Source organism: Rattus norvegicus, chromosome 14, assembly GCF_036323735.1.
Source record: "Rattus norvegicus strain BN/NHsdMcwi chromosome 14, GRCr8, whole genome shotgun sequence".
NCBI lineage: Eukaryota > Metazoa > Chordata > Mammalia > Rodentia > Muridae > Rattus > Rattus norvegicus.
In genome coordinates, this window is record NC_086032.1 from 11939061 (window position 1) to 11952312 (window position 13252).

The following is a 13252-nucleotide window of genomic DNA, read 5'->3' on the forward strand; positions in this document are numbered from 1 at the left end:
CCCTGAGTAGTAATCACCATTAGGAGTACCATTCACGGACAGCTCTGCCCTCCCTCCCGACTTCCACCTACATGTCTGAGAGCTTATGTGATTTTCCGCTTGGATGCCCGGTTGTCATTGTGTGATCTGTGTTTAACTGGACTTAACCACATGACTCACGGAGGCCTTCAGACTTTAGTTATATAATTCTCTCAGTCGTTTGTTCTATTCTTTAAGGCACCTCTAAGGAGAGACCCAGTAGACACAAACACACCTATGTGGTTCCTACGACGTCAGTAAGGAGCTGAAGCATTGGCCATTCGAAGTCTGGGTACAGAGTCCTAACACTCTGTTAGATGCATGAGGTAGATTTAATGCACAGAATTCTTTATAGAAATGTCACTTCTGGTTTTGTTGTACTTTATAAAAGTAAGCGATTGGGGAATGTATGTGTTAGACCCTAGTGATGTGTGAGAAATAGACCATTTGACTTTGTAGATTTAAATGTTTCTGTGATCATTACTTCTTATTTTACCGTCCCCCACTTTTCTGAAAATCCACTCCTGGGAATATGGAGACAAAGCAATTCTGATATTTGACAGGTTGGAATAATTTCTCATTAAGGTGTGGTAGAGAATAGCGGAACATAAAATGTTATTTTATGGAGCTAAGATTTGTTGATTTTTGTGTGGTGATCAATTGTAAGTTACAATTAACTCTGTTAAGCATTTTCCTGAATTATACAGATATGACACTATAATTTCCCTTTAGGTTGAATTCTGCATAGATGAAGGTTAGTTATTTTTATTAATTCCTTTTATTACAGTATGATTCTTTTTTCTTTTTTGCTTAAAGTAGCAGTTCTTTCTCTCTTTTTCCTAGAAAAGTTTTTCCAAGAAAAGTTTTCAGTGATTGAAAATGTTCCAGAAATGTATTAGTCCCTGCCTAACCATGGAGATTCTTGTCCATCTCCTAATTCCTCAATCACTCACCCAGAGGGCCAGCACGCAGCTTATGTGAGCTCTGTGTCTTCTTGTTCCAGTTTACAGAAACACTGGGTCTTCATGGTGAGACAGTTGACAGTCTAATTCAGATCCTACTGCCCAGAAAAATGGCTTAAACTGTCCTCCAAATCCAGATTTATGAACTAGTCCTAGGTCCTAACTAGATTAGTGCCTTTTCTATTAACTGCTAAGTAAGGCAGCTGTCTGAGCTGCTGGTTGTAAATTTGCTCAGGCTATTTTCTCTGACTCTGCTGCAAAAAGCAGCAGAGAACGGGGTCACAGTTTCCAGACCTCTGTTTTCACAGCCCAAACTGAGCCTGAAAGGGGCGATGGGAAGAGTTTGAGGAGGTGTAAAGGAGCGTTTGTTACCTTGAGGGAAAAGGGATGGCTCTCGTCATTAATCTTAATTAATTGCCAAGAATTTTAAATCTGAGTTATTAATACTGATGTTAAACCCTTAATTTGCCATTCATGCCTTGGTATCAAATAGTGTTTTATGAGATAAGAATTTTAGGAGGCAAAGAAATGTGTGTGTGTGTGTGTGTGTGTGTGTGTGTGTGCACGCACATGCATGCACTCATGTACATAACTTATATTTTTTCCATTTATATCTTTCAAGTATTCACTTGGCTTAATATTCAGGCCTTCACCTTTTGACAGTTGCTGTGAGCCTGCAGTAATGATGGGCAAGTCACAATAAATCCAAATAAAAACTCGAGATACAGCAGTAGCAGTAAGTCTGAGTAACTGAGTAACGTGACTTCCGTGTTTACCTGCATACTAAGTAGCTCACTGATGTCAGGATGGATGTCAGATTGTGACAGAAGAATGAGACTCAGAGCTGGAATAAGGAACAGAAAAAGGACAGAAGAAAGCTGGTGAAGACATAGAAAAAAATAGTATCTCTCTGAACAAAATTCAAGAAATCAAAACATGACAAGCTTGTTTCAGTCACAGACAACAAGTGATGTAGTTTTAACCATTGCAGTCCTGATCGTATTTGAAGTAAACTAATTTATTCTTAAAACCCCCTCTCTCCTCCCCTTCTGAGGCTTAGCCTTAACTCTTAACTCTTATCCTTTAAGTCTGTGGCAGTCTTTTCAATGGGAAGTTATAGCTACTCATATTACTTATGAGGATTTGGAAGAATTTCCAAAAATGGCTTGGAAATCTTCGAGGGAAAAATCTTTTAAAAATAGGTAAGGCTATGAACTTCTGAGATAAGTTTTCAGGATTATACTACATGTTCTCCTTGTGTTTGGATAAAAAAATTAACCAGTGGCGCACTACATATATGTATATATATACATATATATGTATATATATAGACATTCTACATTCTATATTATAATGTGTATGTGTATATATATAATTTATGGAATTATTGTAGCACCTAGACCTTGAGCTGATAGAAATGACTCAAACTTTAGAAGTAGGGTTTGTTCAGGGAATTGTTTATTATCAACAGATTTAGAGCCACAGATTAGACCTTGAGGTCTATGCTATTCTTTTGCAGTGTTTTCCTTCTTTTTATGAGCACTTTACGCGGCATGTAGGAAAAAAAGTACAGAAATGAACTACTCTATCTACTCTATTCATTCATCTGCCTGCTTAATGTGTATGCAGCAACCATTGCAGATGTAAAAGCCTGTGGATGCCAACAGTGTAGACTTAATTTACAGGTTCTGAAGAGCCCATGGGGGTGTGGAGTGGTCAGGAACAAGACACTACCAAGGAGGTTAGGACTCTGCTCTTGGAAGCCTCTCAGACTGTGGCGTGCAGAGGAAATGTTTTTTGTTTTTTTTCTCTGTAGCTCAGCCCCTGTGGATGGGTTCTGCTTCCATGTGCAGTCGTTCATTATGAATTAGTAGCAGAATGGCGTGAAGCTTGTGGTCCTGCAGCCCTGCTGCTTTAAGACTTCAGCCGATTCTTGTACAAAGCAACAGGCGATCTAGGCCTTTTTTAGAAGCCCCGGTTTTGCTTTATGAACCTGGAATATTGTGGATTCACAGTCATACACATTTCTTGGTGGTTAGAGGCCCCTTTCCTTGCTTCTTGGGGATACTTGGGTAGATCGTTAAGGCTGAGAATTTCAGTATTGCCGACTGCTGGTGTGAAAAGTGGTTGGGTATTTAGTAGAGGGAAAGCAGGCGTTACAATTCTTGAGGGAATTTACGGCTTTCTTTCCATAAGAAGGACTTAGAACCCCAGTTTAGCCAGCAGCTAAGTATCTATGACTTCTTTGGTTTATCTAATATTTTTTCAAGTGTTTTTTTATTTTTTATTTTTTATTAAATTGGGTATTTCTTATTTACATTTCAAATGTTATTCCCTTTTCCGGTTTCCTGTCCATCAGCCCCCTAGCCCCTCCCTCTCCCCTTCTATATGGGTGTTCCCCTCCCCATTCTCCCCCCATTACCTCCCCACAACAATCCCCTGCACTGGGGGTCCAACCTTGGCAGGACCAGGGGCTTCCCCTTCCACTGGTGCCCCAACAAGGCTATTCTCTGCCACAGTTGGAGCCCAGGGTCAGTCCATGTACAGTCTTTGGGTAGTGGCTTAGTCCAATATTTTATCACATTTTTGTCTTAATTGTCTCAGAGTTAAACATGATATCTGTCCCATTTACGGATGGAAATATCAAGATTCCGATATTTAGCACATTCTTCATCTCACTGTTGGAAAGTAGTCAGGCTTAATCAAATCCGGACCCTTTGATTTCTAGTTCAACAAGTATAGTATATTTCCATACTGATTTTATTTGTTTGTTTTGTTTTAGTTTTGTTTTATTGTTGTGTAATCCAGGCTAGCTTTGAACTCGTGGCAGTCTTTCTGCCTCAGCCTCCTAGGTTTACAAGTGTATGCCACCACACCCAGTCCCAAGCCTTCATTTTACAAAACAATTATTTTGTATTCTGAACAACAGGCCAGATGAGGACCACTCTACAGGTGGGGAGGCGCATCTAAACGTTTGGTTTGATTTGAATTTGATTCTCCTGCCAACTAAATCATCATCATTGAGAAACTGCCTTTGTCGTGTATTCAGAATGCATGTGTGTTACTCCATGATATACCTATATGGTATTATTTAATTTGTGTTCATTGTTTAATAAAATTTGATGCATCCCAGTGGCAATGGACTACACAGAAAGTTCACAGGCGGCAGAGTAAAGAAGAGTTGGACCAAGTGGGGCTCAGCAGTTGTGTGATTCGATCTCTTTGACTTGGGTGTGCTCCCTACTTTTCATTCCGTGCCCCGGCAGAAAAGAGGGTGCAGGCTCCCAAGGGAGAAGGAGGGCTAGTGTATCCAGGAATCACAAGATACTTTCTAGGTAGGCACAGAAAACTGGGAGTTGGGAAGGAGGTTGTTAGAAGAAGGCAGAATTAGTGCAGGTTCTAACACCATAGGCAGCTGGAAAGATGACATTCTGGGGGGCCCAGGGGTGTGTCATTTCTATACTGTCACTGATTTGCATCAGTGTAACACAAGTTTTCTAATCCTGCTGGCCCTCCGGTTTTTCATTTGTGTAGAGTCTGAAAAGACCACGCACGCACGCACGCACGCACGCACGCACGCACGCACGCACGCACGCACGCACGCACGCACGCACGCACGCACGCACGCACGCACACAAGTTCACATACACCTCTTTCAGATGTGGATCTGAGCTTGTCTTTTTATTTTATTTTTTAAATCGAAAACTAAACAAGATAGCTCTATGAAAAAGGGCCCTTTCCTGTTTGGCACATGGGGTTGGGGATCCCTAAACCCTGTTCACCACCCCTCAGAAAGGAGGCTTTTAAGAGAATTTCCGTTAGCGAAATCCAGTTTACTATCAACAAATCTTTGTTTACAGTAACACATATTTACTTATAGTAATAAAGCATTTCCTATGCTATCCATGATTAAGAAAAAAATAAATAAACATTTTTTCTCGCAACATATAAGCCTGAAAAATGGCATGCGCTCTTCATAATCTGCCAAAATCTGGTAAGCGACTCTCGCGAAGCCACAATTCTAGCTCCATGGTGGCCTTTATCTGCCACTGTTGTGCTTTAAGATAAATTGAAAAGAGCTACATATGGAAGGAAGTTAAGGGGATGGAGATTAGGAGACCTATATCGCTAATTGTACGCCAGCGTTCTATTTTTATAACGTCTCTCCTTCTTGATGATTTTCCTCTAAAAAAGAGAACCGAATATGTGATATTGGGTTATTACCACAGTTGCTGGATAGGCTGTGATAGTTGTTCACAGAAGGACACTAACATATCCCTGTCATACTGCTCTCCCGTCAGGCCACACTAAAATTGATTTTTTTTCTTTCAAGCAGGGCTAACAATACTAGACAAATGTTAAATGAAAATCAATTGCTATGATTTAAATCAGATAAATACACTTCTTTTATTAAGTGGTCTTCCTCCATACAGCTAGCTAGATGACAGATAACATTCATGTGGCCTGTGACCTCTGGCCCCAGGTTTCAACTAAAACTCTCAGGAGAATGGCTTGCTTGTGATTTTATTCTTGCATCATGCTTACCTTACTGGTGATCATTTAGATGAAATGTGTAGTTTAGATTGTCAGTAGAAAAATACCAATCGACTATAATTCCCCAGACATTTAATGTGTTAAATACATATAAGGCCTCATTAAGAGTAGAATACAAAGAGGGTTTTATCAAGGTGTGAAACTTTAGTTTTAAGCAAGCCAACAATCTGAAATTCAGAAATTACCATGGCATTAAATGCAGGGAATGATAATCATATGTATGCAGAGGCACTGTGAAGGCTGAGTTCAGAGGTCACAACCCTAAGAAAGGACTTCGATAAAGTTAGTCCAAGGACACGTTCCAAGGACATTAGCAAACACAGCCGTGGTGACCATGGTCATCATCACTGCTAAGAATCAAGGAGCTTAATCTCAGGAGTTTCTTGTGCCAGACAGATACTCTTTTGGGGGGACCTTACAGATATTATTTTAACTCTTAAAACAACTCACGGCAAAGGATCTTATCCATGTTTTAAAGCTAAAGCAGCCAAGGTGGGGGAAAGTCAGGTGAGTTTCCAAAGTCTTGCCAATGGGTATACAGTGAGATGAGTGAACTAGACTTCACCTGGGTGGGAAAAATGTAAAAAATGGATAAATTTTGATTTATATTTCAGAATGTATCATTTGCCTATACATAAATGAACCCAGTGGTTTGCTTCTCATTATTGTCCTATGCATTCAATTAAAAAAGTATAATGAGATGAAATTTAAAAACAATTAATTAAACAATCAATTAACAAATGAATGATAGGCCATAGTGAACTGTTTCTATAATGTACGATGCCCCACTACTAACTGTCAGACATCTGAGATAGAAACTTTAAGTGTCTTCACCTGTTATCCAGGTGTAAATATTTGGGCAAGAATATTGACTGTAGACTTTGGGATTACCTATGGGTATCTAAAGGGGTCACAAATCAAGATAAGACTTATGCATTTGCTTCTTTAGAAGGAATAGAATATAATAAATCAATAGGTTACTCGATATAGAGTGATCAAAATAGATGATTTGCTCCCAATCTAGAACTGCAGAGAAAGAAGGAAGAAGTCCACTTGCAGGCTTGGCTTTCCATCCCGGTTACAGTTTTCAAATAGCAAAGCTCTCAAGCTCACTCAGAGGAAATCCCTAAGTTTTTGTTCGGATAGTGGTTAGCAGCATCACGTAACTTATTTCTTATGATTCGTCCTTAAAATCTGCTTGTCAGAGTATTTCCTCATCATCGGAGACTTCGATTAAATTCACAATGAGTTTACAGCTTATTTACAAGGTCCATTCCTTCTGCAAATGTGGGCTCTCATTTTGACCTGAGGTGGAACTGATCGCACCTGTCAGATGTACCCCCGGATCTGTCTGATAACGGCGCACCCACCATTATCCTACAAAACTGTAAGTCTGACACGGTTACTAAAGGGTCCTTTCAGGTGTGTTCATGAAGAGGCCAACATACCATCAGCTACTCTTTTAAAGATGTATGTGAGAGTTCATGGTTGACCATAGGAATTCCAGTCTCCTCATTGGAGGATCAATCATTGATACACAACAATTAGAGTCCTGTGGTGAGCAGTCCATGTTTCTCCTATTCCATGGGTGGCCAAGAGTACCAAGTAATGGTACTCTTCCAGAACCTGTATTTTCAAGGAGCCACTTTGAAAATTTTTCACAGCATGGTACATAATGCTAATTATCATTGATGCTATTATTTTTGCTAAGGAAATACCTTTGTACTGGCTTATAGAAAACAGAATATAGAATGGCGTCCCCTGCTTCTAGGACGCCATTCTTGATGTTTTCTTGCATAGACACAATTGTATTAGTTTATCAGTAGCAATGATAAGATTGTTTAATCGTAGACACAAGAAAAAATATTTATGTCAGGCATGGTGGCTTATGTCTGTAATCCCAGAACTAAGGGGCTGAGGCAGAAGGATCATTGTGAGTTCATAGTCTGATTGGGTCACTCTGAGATTACTCAGTGGTTAGGAGCACTGACTGCTCTTGCACAGGACTTGGGTTCTCTCAGCACCCACGTGGCAGCTCGCAATGCACAGCTGTCTGGAACTTTAGTTCCAGGGAATCTAACACCCTTTTCTGGCCTTTGAGGGCACCAGGTATTTAAGTGCTGTACAAATGAACATCTCTCCATGAAAAGAAAGGACAGAGGAAAATAAAAAAAATTATTTACATCTTAAACTCAAGCCATTTTTGGTAAATACTTACTTTTCCTTTTCGTTACATAATCTGCTATTTTGTTTCCGTCTCTGATTCTCTCCAAGTGACTTTTGAGGGTGAGCCTGGAGCTCACCGATTTAACAAGGCTAGCTGTTCAGAAAGTGCAGGGGCCTCCCATCAGCCTACCCAGCTCCGGGGTAATGGAGAGACCTTCCATTTGCCTCCCCAGCTCTGGGGTGATGGGGGAACCCCCATCTGCTTCTCCAGCAGGAGGCCGATGGAAGGACTCCTGTCTATCTCCCTAGTGTTGGGGTGAAGGAAGGGGCTTGGAGCACTGGGGAGGAGGTAGTGCCACTTGGCTCTGCTCTGCTTCTTAGGAAGACACATGGGGTTAAAACTCAGAACTGTAAGCCTGTGTGCAACCACTTTACCCCCTGAGATGCCTCCCCAGCCAGAAGTTCCTTTGTTTTGTTTCGTCTGTTTTTAGTTTAATGGAGACAGTGAAACTGAAAGATACCACTGATAGAATGCTGTGTCTGGAAACATTTTATGATCGCCAGCTATCTGCTTCACTTTAAATTGTGAGGGAAGATAATTTATCATTATATTTTCAGCACTTATCACGTTTTCAACAAAATACCTAAGAGTGGTACAGATTTACTAACGGAAAGCACTCTTAAGTCGCGCCTTCGGCCAACTTTCCCAGAAAAGAGCTTGGCTTAGGAGAGGATGGAAATTTATTTCACACCTGCATGCCACTCCTTCCTTCTCTCACTGGTGCCTCATGGGATGAAGTTTTCATCACGCACTTGGGAGATTAGTAATGACCCAACAGCCAGCAGGTGGCAAAGGCTACAATCAGAGAGCCCCAGATAGCAAAGCTTTCCTTTACATGGGTTTAATAACTCATAATTTACCAAGGAGCAGCCTCGAGGCACTGAGATTTCCTGTGTCTGTGCACAGCATTTGCCATTTACATTTTTAAAATACACTGCACTAGTCTAGGAAATACCTGTAAGGATTGTGGTAGTGTGGCCACTGACCTTGGATGGTGACAGCTACTGCAGTGGAGTCCAGCAAGTCACCATTAATGACTTGCGTTTGACACTCTATCCCGGCCATCTTTGCTCAGTGTACACATATGTTCCTTAGACAGTTCCTACTCATTCCAGACATGTAACTGTCATGGAATAATGCACCAAGCCCATGTGATTCGCTCTTTTCCTGCTGTTTGTGGGCCATTCTTTCTGCTCTCTTTCCTTCTAGTTCATGAGGCTGAAGTACGTTTCACAGCTAAACTGAGGAATTTTCATTTTGCCTCTCCTACCGGGATGATCTTTCTTAGTTTCAAAGTCATAGCCTGACATTTATTAAGGTGTAATATTTTCTGAACATAAAGCATGGTGAGTGGAGTTGAGTCTCTTTTTTATCCTGCGATAACATCCTGGAGGGATAGAGGAGAAATCAGAGAACCAGCAGTCGTGCTAACTCAGGAAATCCAGATTGTAAATCGTCTGCAGAACCTTAACGTCTACACCAAACCTTTCCTCCCAGCCAAACGTTTCCCTTTCCTCCCCTTTCTTCTTTTTGCCTTTCTGCCCCTTATCTCTCTGCCTCTCCCTTCATCACTTCTCCTCCACTCACTCAACTGCCAAAGTGCAAACGGAAGCAATCTCCTTAGTGGTTCTAATCGCGCACTGGAGTCGTCATGAGAGCATGCCTTCTGGATTACATTGATCAGTTCCTGTGCTGCAGATGTTGGCATCTGATAATCTGACTTTTGGGTTTTGCCTAAGACCCTTTTTGTTGATAGGTGTTATGGGCCCTCCTTTCCCAGCATAGGAGACTTATCTGGACTTAAAAAACATACACACGCACACACACACACACACACACACACACACACACACACACACACACACACAGTTAGTTGGTGTGGGTGCATGTGTGTGTGCATGCTCCTCCCATGTTCCTGTGTGCCGCAGCGTGCATGGGGAGGGCAGAGGACAACTTTTGGGCAGAAGCTCTCTCCTTCAGTCCTGTGGGCTCTAGGGATGGAAGTCAGGTTGTCAGGTCTGGCAGCCGGCACATTTGGCCTCTGAACCATCTTAAAGGCTCCAGGACAGTAAATCCAGAGTGAACTTTTGAATTTTTGTGTGTCTTAGCTTGACACACTAAGAACACAGAATGTGGTGCCTGAAATGTAGAACAGCATGGGTTTTGGATGTGCTGTGGTTCTCCCTGGCTTTGCTGTCAGAACTGCAGAGTCACGTGCTGCCTTCCTAATTTACTGATTTAGCGATGAGCCTAGAGCAACTCAGATCCTTTAGAACAGACTTTGTCAACTGAAGCTTTGTCTCTGAACCCCAGAGCAGAGGCAATGTCCTAAGAGATTCTTCTTGGTTTTCTCAGAGATGCCACATGGCCTTCTTGAGACAGTTTCTATACAGACGAGACATCTTTGGGCATCCAGTTTTTAAACACTCAGGAATATGGCTTAGACAGGCTGATGGGGACAAATTTTATTTTCTACCATATTCTTTCTGCCACTACTTTTTCTCATACATTGAGAAAAAGATTCAGTCTTGCAATATAGAATTGTAGACAAGTGGCGATTTCTTACTTTTAGTTCCTACTTTAGTAACTGGATAACGACAAGGTGTTTTCTATGAAGCTAAAATTATTTCTTCGAATATCTATTTGTATAAGAAATTTTTATAGTAATAATGAATGGATATTTTAACTTAGACTGACTCCTAAGTATATTTCTGAAATTAGGCCCCTGGATACATTATGCTTGGGGAGAGAGTCCCTTTCTGAGTTTTATTTGCAGGCGAGGTTTTTTGAAAGCCGATCCTGGTTATTGTGCATGCCTGGACATCCCCCTTAAATTGTATCCTCACTCAGAAATGACCTTGTTAGGCGAGGAGGAATGGCAAGAGAGACATACTGTGCCTCCTGAGAACAAGGGGAGCCATGCGTATCAGGAGAAGACACTAACGATTTATTATCTGTGGCAAAGGAAACACCGCTCTCTGCCTGTGCAATGTTTCTGACACCACTCGTGGCAAAGGCTGAGTGGAAGCTGTGGGCTAGCGAATGTTCTGCTGGGCATAGTAATAAACACTCTCATTTGATTTTGTTTATATTAAGTGCGTCTTAATGTTTAGTCTTTGTAACATTTTAAGCAGAGATGATGACACATCAAATCTGTGTTACAGAGAGAACCTTGCTACCCAGTTGCCTACTATGGTAATCCCATTGCACTAAAGTTTATAAACAGATCTGGCCTGTTTCTAAGAGGAGATAGCAACATCCGGGACAGTGAGATTTTTCTTCTAGTATCATGGTTTACTTATAAAAACTTCCTCTCCTTCCTCACAGGAGCTAGTTTAAAGGAGCAACCTGTGGATGATTTAGTCACAATCTGGAGAAGGCACGGTGGTTATAATGCAGGAACTTGCAATTCTGGGGCAGCTACACAGAGTACCTTGGAACGGTCCCATCACACTGGGAAATGTGGACTCAGTCAGCTGTTACAGTGGGATTTGTGTTTGCTTCTGTATGGAAGCAGCCCATAGCTTATACACTGGAGAGATTCATAGTAATTCTCAATATGATCTACATGGACACTTTTTTGGTAAGAAAACAAATGAAACATTGTGACTTTTATTTTCTGTTGTATCCAGACACTAACGGTTCAGAATATGAAATATAAACACTATTGCTTTATGGTATATTTCTTTTTCTGACTTCAGGTGGTAACAGTCACCCTCAACAAATGCAGGCCTCCAATGGGGGAAAACAGACAAATGTATAGAGGCTTGTTTTTATTCATAACCTAATCCATGTACTTACCTATTTTTTAAAGTTGGATACTTAGTTAGCAATATAAGGAAACTAAATGTCCCATGATGTCAACAAGAACAAACTTAGTAGATTCAGGGTAATGTCTTGTTACAGGCCATTGGTTCTCAACCTGTGGGTCATGATCCCTTTGGGGGATCAAATAACCTTTTCACAGGAGTCACATGTCAAATATACTGCATATCAGATATTCATAACTGTAGCAAAATTACAGTTACATGAAGTAGCAATGAAAATAATTTTATGGTTGGGGGCCACCACATGAGGGACTGACAGTATCAAAGTGTTGTAGCATTAGGGAGGGTGAGAACTGCTGTAATAGGCCCATGGCCAGGTTAAAAATATCTGCTCCACTATGTTGCTGTATCTGGTTTCTGATCCTGATTCTTCTATCTCTGTTCCATAGGCAAACTCCCAATCTCCCCCAAGTTTCTTTTCTTATTTTTTTTTTTACTGCTTGAAGTGAGATCTTTTAAATAACATAATGGCAGTTATCTCACAGGTTGAAGACGAACCGAAGTAGGAAAGGTCCTACCACTGTGACTCAGTCTCAGAAGGCTCTAAATACTTCATATTTTTAGTAACGAACGTTTACGAGGTTTATTTCCATCCTCTTCAAACTTGGCGTCTGTTTCTCAGCTTCGTACCTTACGGTTTTGTATTTTCCATGCTGGAAGCATTTATTCATGTAGATTTCACCTTTCTTCTTTTCAAACCATCTTAAAGGGTCTGCAGGGCACACATCTAGAGTCCGTAGTTATAGAGAAAGCAGCTATGTTAATGTATGGTGTATGGATTTGTGTGGGTCAATCAAGTCTGACGTAGGGTCTGTTGGTTCAGCCCAGCTCATCCAGACTGCATAGGATGTCTCCATTCATGTTCATCGCAGCGTAGGTGAGACACCCAAATGTGCTAGAAGATGATGCCAGATGGACACCCCAGCAGCTGGAATACTGAGATACGTAATCAAAAAAAAATGTATTTTGGTCCCACCCTATTCTGAGGACATCAAATTAGGGAATACGGTGTTTATTAGGACAGAAGACTTAAAATTGGTTTCCCAGCTTTATGATGTGTTATACAAATATCCAGCTTCACTCGTTTGTTAAGGACTAAATGAGTTAAGACTCAGTGATTGTAGCCACCTTAGCCTTTGGGACTGATGCACTGGCAGAGAAAGCAGATGCTGACTGACACAAGGCTCTGGAAGTGGGAGTGATGAGAATTTTGAGGACACGCTTTCTCCATAGTCAAGTTCAATATTGCTATCTAATGATGCATTGGGAGAGTATCCTCCTAAACATAGAATTTATATACCGGTCCTATTTTGCACTATGCTTCGTGTACTGAGTGGTCTCCTGTGAGGCAGTAGTTCTCCATAGATCTCGCTTTATTAGTGCCAGCAGTGGGCAGCTCTTCTTGGGGGTTGTGGCATGAAGGGGAAGGGTTGTGCTTCTCACCGAACTTGCTCTGGTCTGAGAGAATCTATTTGCAGTAAATAGCTTGAAATGAAACTGAGATTAGACAAACATGCTTTCAGTCAACACGTGTATGCTTCTAATATATTTATACTTGATTGTTGGAACACGCAAGGATAGAATATTGTGAAATCACTGAGTGGCTGAGAGTGTAATTTTTATTCAATTTCTTCATCTTGCTGTTGGCAGTTCTTGCTCAGTCT

General features: G+C 41.1%; 1 protein-coding gene across 3 annotated transcripts in view; it reads left to right on the forward strand.

The window, feature by feature from the left end:
• Antxr2 (ANTXR cell adhesion molecule 2) overlaps window positions 1-13252 on the forward strand; it is a 140393-nt gene that overhangs the window by 93287 nt on the left and 33854 nt on the right. The window contains exon 17 of one of the 3 annotated variants that reach the window (XR_010057380.1): window positions 11089-11344. The exons of the other annotated variants lie outside the window; for them this stretch is intronic. The gene's annotated coding sequence lies outside the window, so the exon portion shown is untranslated. The remainder of the gene's footprint in view (window positions 1-11088; window positions 11345-13252) is intronic. 3 annotated transcript variants of the gene reach the window in all.